At 46.3% G+C, this 12,228-nt stretch overlaps 1 protein-coding gene across 3 annotated transcripts in view; it reads right to left on the reverse strand.

The window, feature by feature from the left end:
* The window catches only part of STAG1 (STAG1 cohesin complex component), a 311,613-nt gene extending 302,366 nt beyond the window's left edge, over window positions 1–9,247 (reverse strand). For 2 of the 3 annotated variants that reach the window (XM_084752352.1, XM_084752353.1), the window contains exon 1: window positions 9,012–9,246. The gene's annotated coding sequence lies outside the window, so the exon portion shown is untranslated. Of the gene's footprint in view, window positions 1–9,011 lie in introns of all 3 variants that reach the window. The other variant, XM_084752355.1, reaches the window with a different exon arrangement.
* Between the last annotated feature and the right edge of the window lie 2,981 nt (window positions 9,248–12,228).

Here is a 12,228-nt window from a genome sequence, read left to right on the forward strand (position 1 = left end):
TGGTGCACTACCATAATCCCAGCACTATGAGAGGCAGAGGCAGGCAGATCTCTGTGAGTTCAAGGCCAACCTAGTCTAGAAAGCAAGTCCAGGATAGCCAGGGCTACACAGAGAAACCCTGTCTCAGAAAAAAAGAAAATAAAATGTGCTTTACTCCTTGTAAAGACTCACTCCTACTCCATTTATTTACAGAATTATACATGCTAAGCCTAATAGTCATTAAAAATAGAAGGCCATCAAATGTATTCGTTGTAAGAAATCATTACAGGGACTAGAGAGATGGCCCAGGTTCAAATCCTAGCACCCAATGGCAGCTCACAACTCTCTGTAACTCTAGTTCCGGGGATCTGACACTCTCACACAGACAGACTAGAGACCGAACACCAATGTACATAAAGCATAATAATTTAAAAAAAAATCATTACAATGTGGCTAGACATGGCAGTTCACACCTGTGATCCCAGCACCTCATACACTGAGACATAAATTCAAGGCCGGCTTGGTTTGTGTATGGAGACCTGGGCCAGCCAAAGTTATGTGAGTAGATGGTGAGTAGATGGGCAGCAGGGAGCACTGCAGGGCTTGCCATGACGCTGTACCTCTCCAAAGAAAAAGGACTCCAGTCTCTACAGGGTATTTAATGACGAGCAGGAGACACTGGCTACCGCCTTTATCTTTCCATTCGCCCTCATTAGTTTTAGCGATGCCTGTCGTCACATGATGAGCTAAAACTGATTTTCAGAAAACTGTCCTTCCACTTTATCTAGAGTATCATTTCATTCACTTTTTAAGATTGGTGATCTTTGCATCCACATACAATACAATATACTAATGGTTAAAATCCCTTTGAGTGTACAAGAATACTCATTTTTATTTCACAGAACATTTTGCAGTTTCTATTTTGTTTAAACCCTTAAGTTAATGAATTTTGCCCAAGCTTATAAAACAAGAAAGGAATAAGGGCTAATCTGACACAGTGACTCTAGTGCCGGAAATTCTCTAATAGTGGCCGCTGGACAAGGCCACATCGTGACAACGCTTCCTTCATCTATGGCCATGGTGTTTGTTTCTAAGTCAGTGTTGTCTTCTCCACCCCACCCCTATGTGTCAAGAAAAGGCATCACTACGGATGTAGCCAGCCTGACGCCAAACTCTCGATCCTCCTGCCTCGGCCTCCTAAATACTAGTATTACACTTTTGACTCCCCGCCTGGCTCACGATGGACTTTTAATGTAAACAGAGCTCATGAGAGGCACTTGCTTCTCTAACTTGGGCTACTAGATTAAAACAGGGCTGCAGCTCCTTTCTTGTAATGTGAAAACTGGGAGTTCAGAATATGAAGCCAATGTTGATTTCTCTGGCTACTGCTATAACGCATTCTTCATCTCTTACTGGGAGGTCTCTAGGCTTCTAACAGCAGCCAGCTTGTAACCTGTAAGTAGAGTAAAATCTCAAAGGCTTCATTCCTTTTTAGTAGACATTAGCATATAATCAAATCTTTTTTTTTCATATAGCCGAGGCTGACCTTGAACTTCTGACCCTTCCTGCTGCCAGGTTACAGGTGTTTACTACCACAGCCTGTTTATGAACTATTGAGGATCAGTCTCAGGGACTCTTGTATACTCTACAAACTGGGCAACACCACCGGCAGAGGTAGGTGGATCTTTGTAAGTTTGAAGCCAGCCTGGTCCACAAAACAAGTTCCAGGACAGCCAGGGCTCTGTTACATAGAGAAACTGTCTCAAAAACCCAAAAAACAAATCAACAAAAATCTACTTTCATAGTCAGGATATAGAAAAATAATATAAAAATAAAACAGGAGAAATAGACAATTACATAATCCTAGTCAAATATAATCTGATAAAATATGTGTTGGGTTTCAAACCTGGGACCCCTAACCCTTCAGGCAATTGCACTGGCCTGCTCTCAGGGACACAGCAACCCATTCATCATCACCCGCCTCCATCAGATGTGCCAGGTGTGTGCTGAACATAGGGCCGCCAGCCACCACAGAGCTCCTCCCTATCCCCCCACCCCCTACCCCAACTCGGTCTCTCTCTGCTCCCCTGCCCTGGTGACAAGTCTGTGTCAAAAAAACTAAGCAACATACCAATTTTCAACAGAAATGACAAAGATAAACTGAACTATTAGACTGGTCAAGATTAAAAGAACACACTAATGATATAAAAACACACTGGTGATATAAGAAACAAAAGAAAATACTACAAATCCCACAGAAGGTAGAAGGAAAAAAAGATAGGAAACAAACTTATGCTGACAAATTAAATGAACAAATTTTTAATTGAAGATTAGTACAAAATTAACACAAAATGAAGTTTTTAAAAATGTAAACAGGCCTAAAACTGAATTTGAATTTGTCAACCAACTATCTTTTCACAACCAAGTGGTTATATAATCCAGTACTCGGAAGGCTGAGACAGGAAGATTCCAAGTTTGAGACCAGTCTGAGATTTACAGTAAGTTAAAGGCCAGTTGGGCTACAGAATAAGACCCTGTTTTTAAAATAAATAACTTTATACAAAGAAAATTCCAGGCCCAGGAGGTGTTATTCAAAAAAATTAGTACCAATATGATACAATCTCCTTCAGTAAACAAGAGTAATTTCTAATTTTTTGAGGCCATCATAATCCTAGTAAAAAGAAAAAAAACTATTACAAAGATTTTATGAAAGGCCTACAAAGAATGATGAAAAAGATGCTAGAAATCTAACAAAATATTAGGGAGGGGGAAATATTTGACCGTTAGCTTTTTTGTTCTTTTTGGTTTTTTGTTTTTCTTCTCTCTCTCTCTCTCTTTTTTTATTTTTATTTTTTGGTGTGAAGGTGTCAGATCTTGGAGTTACAGACAGTTGTGAGCTGCCATGTGGGTGCTGGAAATTGAAGCCGAGTCCTTTGGAAGAGCAGGTAGTGCTCTTAACCACTGAGCCATCTCTCCAGCCCCCCCACTTTTTTGTTCATTTTTCGAGACAGGGTTTCTCTGTGTAGCCCTGGCTGTCCTGGACTCACTTTGTAGACCAGGCTGGCCTTGAAGTCACAGCGATCTGCCAGCCTCTGTCTCCCGAGTGCTGGGCTTAAAGGTGTGCGCGACCACCACCCAGCTCTGGTTTTTGGGTTTTGGGGGTTTTGTTTTGTTTGGGGGGGGGTTGGTTTTTCAAGACAGGGTTTATCTGTGTCGCCTTAGCTGTCCTGGACTTCCTCTGTGAACCAAACTGGCCTTGAATTCAGCGATCCACCTGCCTCTGCCTCCGAACGCTGGGATGGAAGGCATGTGCCACCACGCCAGCTGCCTTGCTGACCATTACGTTTTTTTGAAAAGCACATGTACTTAACTCATTCTAAAATGTCATAGATGGGACACTTATTTTCCAAAGTTTGGCTACTGAAAACAAAAGTATAGACATTCTGTTGACATATACCTCATAAACAAGAAATTCCCTTATCTGGGGCTGGAAAGATGGCTCAGTGGTTAAGAGCACTGGCTGCTTTTTCCAGAAGACCCAAGTTTGATTCCCAGCACTCACATGATGCTTTCAACTATCTGTAACTCAAGTTCCAGGGGATCCAATGCCCTCTTCTGATGAGCACTGCACACATGTGGTGCATAGGCTTACAAAAAGGTGTAACACACACAAGCCAATGTAACTAAATTGAATAATAAAACATTTTAAAGCCAGGCATGTGTGATGACTGATGTACGCCTTAAATTCCAGTAAAAAGCAGGCAGATAACCTGTCAGTTTGAGGCCAGCCTGGTCTACATAGTGAGTTTTAAGACAACCAGGGAACATATAAAAAAGACTGAGTTTTAAAAAAATCCAAAAACCAAAAATAATTTCCCTCATCCAGACTATAAAGGAATGTAACTGGAAGGTTTAAAGCAGATTAATAATTAAGAAAACAAGCCAACAAACAACCCTCACATAATAACTATAACCACTTTAAACTACAGCCAAAAGAAGTAATGTGCAGCCAGGAGTGGTGAAATATGCCTGTAACACTAGCACACACAAGGCTGAGGCAAGAAGATAATGGGTTATTAGGCCAGCTTGTTGCAGTTTTATAGCCAGCCTAGGCTACATAGTAAGACTCTGGTTCATAAAGGATTTTTTTTTTATTATTTATTTTTATTTACATGCACTGGTGTTTTGCCTACATGTGTATCTGTGTGAAGGTATTGTTTCTGGAGTAACAGACTGTTGTAAACCTGTCATGTGGTTGCTGGGAATTAAACCCAGGTCCTCTGGAAGAGAGGTCAGTGTTCTTAACCACTGAGCCACCTCTCCAGTCCAAGAAGAATTTTTTAAAAGAGATGTAAATGTTCTGCCTGTGTGTGTGACAGTGTATTGCATGTGCACAGTGCCCAAGATTCCCTGGAAGTTACAGACAGTTGTGAGCTGCTGTGTGGGTGCTGGGAATCAAATCTGGGTTCTCTGGAAAAGCAGCTAGTGCTCTTAACCACTGAACATCTCTCCAATTCCCAAGAACAATTTTTAATATAATTTCTCCAACTATCTCATTGGCATATGGCATTATCAGATTTTTAATGTTTTCCAGTTTGATGGAAGTAAATTGGTTCCTTATAGCTCTGCTTTGCACTTTCCTAATTACAATTCAACACAGGCTACTATGAGTCATATTGTTAGGTTATATCCAGCACTCTCAATAAAAAGTGGAAAATAAAGCTGTCTTCACAAAGGTTAAGTATTATTTCATGAAGCATCTGCTATTTTGATTATATGTATTATATGTATGTTTGCACTGAGTTATAATGTAAAATGTTGTATAACTGTTACCACCTAGCAAGATAAAAAGTACTACTATATAGTTGAAGTATAGTAAAACTCCATAGAAACAGTTGGGCAACTCACTGGCTCATCATTTCCACCCACAGCACAAAAGAATGTACTTTATAAAGCAGGCAGGACTTCCCAGTAACTACACAGTGGCACAGGTCTGAGTGCTGAGGTCAACACTCAGAAAGATTCAAATTGAAATTTCTAGAGCATAGGCTAAATAACCATCTTCAAGGCCAACCAGGGAAAACTAAGCAAGACTCCCATCTCAAAACAAAACAAAAAAAAATTAATTTTAAAAAATAGGGGACGAGGCCAGTGAGATGGATCAGTAAGTAAAGATGCTTGTCTGATGACCTACATTCATCCCAGACCCCACGTGGTGGAAAGTTGTCCTCTTGCTTACACATACATAAAGTGGCACACATAGACAATAAATAATAAATGTTTAAAATAAAATAAAAATTGAACAGGAAGGCAGGCTTGAGATGTCCTTCAATATCTAACTGGTAGAGAGCCACTGGAAGGCGTTCATGGGGAACCAAGGCGGGTCAGCAGGTAAAGGAACTCACCACTGACCCCAATAGATCGGAGTTCAATTCCAGGAAACCCAATGGTGGAAGGATCCCCAGAAGCTACCTGACCGCGGCACATATGCGTACACAATACAACATGCGTTTACACACACTGATGCACAAACAGGAAGGAAGGAAGGAAGGAAGGAAGGAAGGAAGGAAAAAAATAACAGAATCAAAAAAAAAGAAAAAAAAACAAACCCTGAGGGAAGCACTTAGGAGTGCTGTGACATAGCTCAACTGGGGTCATGTACTGGGATCATTTCCAAATGACGGAAAACTAAACTTGACCTTCTCTAGAGACAAGATCCTACTTACTACACTAAGAATCATCTCTTTCTTTGGTTTATACAAGAACATCTTTTTTAAAAAATATTACATGAAGTTTATTGAGCATGAGAAGAGAAGGAAAGGGGGGAGGGGTGCCCCAAAGAGAAGGAGAAAGAAGGTAGAGAGTAGAAACAAGAACATCGCTTATGTCTGTTTCATAATAAAACTGTGCCCCAAAATGGCTGGGGGTGGAGAGGGGGTGCAAAACTCAGCAGATGGCATTTGCTGCCAATCCTGATAATCTAACTTTGATCCCAGATCCCACATGGTGGAAAGAATCAAATCCGTAAGTTATCCACTGACCTTCATATAAGTACCATATTCACACACAATTAAAAGAAAAGTAATAAAAACAAAATGTTAAAAGATGGTGGTAGGGCATAGCTGCAATCCCAGAATTTGAGTGGTAGAGTTAGGAGAATCAGGAATTCAAAGCACCACGTCTTACTCAAAAATAAATAAAAACAGGTACAGAGACCATAGCTATTCTAACATATACCAGACCCTGACTTCATACCTGGTAACACAAAACAAAGATAAAAACGACAGGGGGAAGGAAGAGAGAAGGGACAGAGAGGGAAGCCTTAGCTGTGTCCTTTCCTTATGCCCAGACTTCAAGAGCAAAAGTGAAGATGCTTCTCTCCCCCTTGGAAGTAAATAAATGATGGCTCCCTACCTCCTCCTCGAGAGTGGGACAGACTCTAAATATACCAGGATAGCTTTCCATTTGCACTAGAGGGGAATGATATTTTTGTGTATGTAATTAATGCCCCTATAGATACCTGGGTGGGCCTGACTTAACCAAGCAACTTTTCAAAGGTCAAAAATTAGAGATAGAAGTCAGACACTGGTTCTGTAGTAGCCATTTTGTGAACTGCTCTCTATTAAGGCTCTATGTCAAAAATAAATAATGTCATGCTTTAGCCAAAAGCTAACAAGGAGGCATTAAATCTATAGTATTAATATAACTAAACTATATTCATCTATAATCAAGCAAGGAAAAGAGTATAACTATACATTCTATAAAGTTTTAGCTAAAAGGCGGTTTTTCAATTTGTCAAAGAACCACTGTAATTACTCCAACTTTAGAAATGAGGAAGATAAGATTCAAATAGTTAAGTAAAACCCACATCATAAATCTAGGAACTTCAGAAACTTCAGTTCAAGGCTGGCTCACTCCTCTGCAACTCAGCTTCTTTAAGGTTTTAAAAGAGTCTTTCAAAGTCATGTGTGGCTGTGACCTCAGCATTTGAAAGTATGAAGCAGAATGAATGCTATAAATTCAAGGCCATCCTGAGCTACATACCAAGAGCCTGGCTGAAAAAAACAAAACACAGAACACAGAACACAAAAGAGCCGTTCAGTAATTGGCTGTCCTGGCACCCCCTCCCCCTGTCCAACCTCACAACTCCTTAGGCTTTAGAAAAGAATTCCCTTAAATAAAAGGGCACCTTGGGCTGCATAGTGACTTCACGGCCAACCTGGGCTACACACTGAGACCCTATTAGGGGAGTGGGGATAACCACACCACAGTATACTGTATTAACCTCTTCAAAAAAGGATACTAGTCCTCTACTTGTTTTGCTTTTTTAAGACAGAATCTCATAAAATGTCCATGCTAACTTCAACGCGTGATCCCCCTGCCTCTGCCTCCTGAGTACCCAGAACTACAGGCATAGGCCACCAAGCATCAACTCCGAAGTACAGTTCTAGGATGCAAAACAAAACAAGGACAACAAAAAAAACTAGCGAAACACCTGTGGGTTTTTTAGAAGTTTATTTGGGTAAAAATTTGTGTTACATTCCCCATAATGAAAAACAATGAAGTAACATTCCTGGTTCTTTCATTATCTCTTGATCAGATTTTTAGCCTCAATATATGTATTATGAGACCATCATCCATCAAACAATAAACCAATCGTTTTTATTCTAGAGGTCCTGTACATTTCCGTAAGAACTTCGCCATCAGAATTTGCCATTTTTATAAAAAAATAAAAAACCAAAACAAAACAGGGAAATCTAAAGGTAAAGTTGCAAATTCCATTAAGTTACAAATCGTACAACTTTATTCGGATTTAGGTACTTTCACAAACGCTGCTTTTCTGGAGCTATAAAATATAGTTGTTTCTAAGCACAACCAGGAAAGAGAGAATAAATAAACACACTCCCTTCATCTTAACACCAACTTCAAGAGCAGATAATTCGCTACCACTAACTGCACTGTTTGGGGTCTACAGGAGCTCCAAAACCATCCCACGACTCAACACTCCCAGGGCACGACTGCCTGCAATGTGGAAAGCATCAAATAACAATTCGAATGTAGGCAGAAGCGGGTGACGTGACAATCCAAAAACCAGAAAAGGTTGTGGTCCCCACTGCACACAAACAGCACCCTGGTCCGGACCCCTCCAAGTGGGGCTCAGGTCCAACTCCACGCACTCGGGTTTCCCAGCTCTTCACCCCGCCCGCCCCCCCACCTCCAGGGAGGAGGAAAAACAACTTTTATTGGCCTCATCTCCCGGGAGATTGGGAAACTAGCGGGGCAGTTGCTCGGGCCTGGACACGTTTCACCGGGAGGCCCCCGTCCGGAGCTGAGAAGGCGGATAGCGGGAAAGCTCGCCTGCTACGCCCCGTCCGCCCCGGTCCTCAGTCCCCTGCCCCACCCCTGCCCCGGGAGGCCTGGGCCAGCAAGTCAAGCTGAGCGACCCCCGGGACCCTCAGCAGAAGCGAGCTCGTTGTCATGTGACGCCGCCGCTGCCGCCGCCGCCGCCAAGACACCGCAGAAACGCAGGGCGGCGGAAGGCGTTCGCGCCAGCCCGCCTCGGCTGGCCCCGGCGCGGGCGAGTCCCGAGAGCCCGGGCGGGAGAAGGGAGGGGGGGAGAGGGAGGGAGAGCGGAGGGCGGGCTTGGCGGCGGGCCCGAGCGCGCCACAAAGGCTTCCGCGCTACCGCCGCGGAGCCCGGACGGGCGGGGGCACCGTTTCCGCGGCCCGCGGGAGGGGTGGAGAGAGCGGAGAGCGCCCGCCGCGCCCACAGCGGGTCCCGGGGCGCTCGGCCGCCCGCAGCCCGCCGCGCAGCGCAGCGCAGCGCACAGGCCCGCGCGGCCTCCCTCCCCCGCGCGGGGCCCGCGCCGGCCCGCCCGCCCGCTCGCCCGCTCGCCCGCCCGCTCGCGCTCCCAGGCTCTCGCCCGGCCTCCATCTTGGATCGGCGCTTCCAGCCCCCGCGCCGCTGCCGCCGCATTTCCCCCTCTTTCCCGCCCCCCGCCGCCGCCGCCGCCGCCGCCCGCCCGCGCTCACCTCAGCTGCCCATCCGGGCGCTGTCGGCCGTCGACCTAGTTTCCCCCCAAAAGTCTCCGGTGTGTTATTCCCGATGTGGGGGGGTTGTTACGGGGTGGTCGCCGGGGGTTCGGGAGCGGGGGCCGCGCCTTCAACGGAGCTGCAATCCTAACCCGCCATCTGGTGGCATTTTCCACACGCCAATGGCGCCGCTGCAGACTCGGGTCCCGGCCGCCCTCTGCTGGCCACCGTGCTCACTGCCTCGCTGACAGGACGGGCCTGCCCGGAAAAGGGGAGGGAGCTGAGGCGCGAGCGGGGGGCGGGAGGTGGGGGGGGGGGGGGGACACTGGGACGGGGGCGCGCGCTAACGCTGGCCTCCGGGCAGCGCGCACGCGCAGCAGCGGGGCGGGAAAACGTGGCCTTTGCGTGGCGGCCCCGCCCCCGCGCCGGGCTCGGCCAATGGCGAGCGGCGGCTACCTCTGGGTGAGGGCGCTGTGGACGGCTGGTGGGCCGCCCGAGGCGAGCGGAAGGGCGGATGCCGTGGCGCCTGCGCGACCCTCCGCTCGCTCGCTCGCTCGGGTTGCCGCCCGCCATTTTCCGAGCTGCTCCGGAGAGCCGGGGAAAGGAATCCGCCTTCCCCCCCCCCCCCGCTCCTCCGCCGAGGGCCCCTCCCTGGCGGGGGCTGCACCGCGCTCCCGCCCCGAGGCGGCCAGCCAGCCAGCCGCCCACACCCGCCGTTATCGGGGCGTGCTGTGCCAGCGGCTCCCGGAGCCCTCCCCGCTAAGCCAAGGGTCCCCCCCAACCTAGAATGTGTTGGCGATTTATTATTGATGAGGTGCTTTCCCACAACGAGGGTGAAAAGGTTTCGAGGACTGGGGCTTCCCCTCCCTGCCGCCGAGCTAAACGAGAAACACTGCCCGCTCCGGGCCGATTGGCGTCGTCCTCCCTCTGTAAAAGCGGATCGTCTCCGAGGTGCAGGCTTTGCATAAGGCGGCAGCATTGCCTAGTTAGTGAGAAGGGAGAAGCTGCACGGCCAACATAGATAGACTCTGCTTGGAATTAGATTCCCCTCCCACAGCCCAGGACTACTTTGAGCGGTTCTCAAACGGACGTGCGAATGAATCGTAGCCGAGAGGGAAACAGTCACATGAGCTCTTGACCCCTTCCCTGCTCTCTACCTATGTGTCCTTGGCCAAGGCTAACCTTCCGCCTGCACACAAGTTTGCACTTCAAAAGTGAATTCTTGCTCTTCTAGGTCATCAGCCTCATTTATGACTCAGTTCTTTATTGGCAGAGGCAGCTGCATTTTTCAATATCGCCGTAGAGACATTGGGCTCGTTTATAGTCATGAGGGGCTGGCTAGCTAATACGTCAACTGTCTCTGGTATTTATCCCAAAGGTTGTGAGGTTGAGTTGCACTGAACTGGAGGAAGTTTGGTATGAATTCGTGACAGTCCTTGTGTAGATAAATTTATTTCAGTAAAGTATCTCGTTTACTAGGCTCTGATTGACTTCCTATTGTATTCTTTGCAGAGCCTGTTTCTAGCTTGCTTTGTTTAAAAAAAAAAAAAAGTGCCGGCTTCAAGCTATACTCGTGTAATTTGATCTATTTTCTTAAGCTCGAATCTGTAGGACTCTTATAAAGGCCTGATATCCTATCTTAATATTTGTAGTAATGATCTCAAAAATCTCACCAAATTTAGCTATTTCCTCTTTCTTTTCTCTCCAAACCAGTCCTGCCCGAATACAATGCCTTCCCCCCCCCCAAAAAAATATCTTTTTGTTTGAATCTTCTGGCTTCTTCCTTTCTGTTTTCCAAGTTTCCATTTATCTTTAAAAAAAAAAAAAGCAGGGCCGTTAACTCCCTCAAGTTGCTGGCTGTACTATCAGTGTTCCTTTCCCAGCACCATATCTAAAACGAGTCAGTCACTGTCCAAAGAGAGGCAGTGAGTGCTCTAACCCCAGCCTTGGGAGGCTGAGGCAAAAGGATTTGGTGTGATACAGTGAGATCCCGTGCGAAAGGGGAGTGGGGGCGCACGTCATACCTTTACCAGTCCTCATCCTTCCTTGAACCCCTTTTTTCTTTGTACGGTGCTTCCCTGGACCTGTACCTTCGTTGTTCACTGGTCTTCTGATTCAGTGACTATCGCTGGTTTTTTGTTTTCATTTTTTGTCCCACAGTTCAACCCTGAGTTCTCTGCCCCTCTCTCCTATGATGTTGCTCTTTAATAGGTCTCCAAGTTACTCATCGGTTCCCAATTGTTCCTTACCAAAGATTCCCTATTTTCACCTACTTTCCAGGCAGCTCCATCCAGCTCAACACTTCAAACAAGTCCCCTCTTGCCCTACTATCTCCCAGTGACACTGTAATCTCAGCAGGTTTGGTGACTGCCCCCATGACCTGTGAACCTAGACTGTTCTGAACAGCTTATGCAACTCTGTTTCCTCAGCTGTAAGATAGGGTGGCTGTATTAAACTGGACATATAGTGACGCTATCTGTATTATTGCATTATTGCTTTAATCTTTAAGATGTTTTCAGACTCTCTACCCTCAAATGCTGGAGATTAAACCCACGACCTCAGAAAGTATGGATTCTACAACTGAATCACACCCCAGCCCAGCATTTATTTTTGTTGTTTGGGGGCAGCTTGGGGTTCCTTTTGTTGTTAGGGGCACCAGGTTTTCTGCTTTAGAGCCAGTGCTAGAGTAGCGCTGGTCTGTATACATAATTACTTAGTTCCCAAAAGAAACTCTAAGCCTGGTCGTATTGTCATGCGAATCTCTGCTTTTCTTCTCCAGTGGCTACTGTTGGTTTGAGCCTTCCCCCCCCCCCCGCAGGGCACCCCATTGTTACCCAAGAACTATTGACGTTGGCTCTTCTTTCATCTCTTCCTCTCTTCTCCTTTTGAGATACGGTTTCTCTCCCCGCAGCCTAGACTCTGGGCTCTAGCCTCTCGAGAGCTGAGATCACAGGTGTGTAAGGCCACATCTAGTGTGTAATCTCCTCTTAGACAGTCCTGACACTCCGCCTCTTTTATTATTATTTTTTTTAACCTAAGGAAAAACTCTGTTTTTCTATGGCTCATGTGCATCTAAATACTTCATGGCATTTAGAAACTGAGGCTGACCTTGCTTCTCAGCCTGACTGCTTCTGGAATCAACTAACCCCACCCCACCCCCACCCCCACCCCCACCACCCTTAACACCCCCCACTCCCCGTCCAGCCAGGGGTGCCTC

Source organism: Acomys minous (genome assembly GCF_964271855.1).
Source record: "Acomys minous genome assembly, chromosome: 13".
In the NCBI taxonomy this organism is placed as follows: domain Eukaryota; kingdom Metazoa; phylum Chordata; class Mammalia; order Rodentia; family Muridae; genus Acomys; species Acomys minous.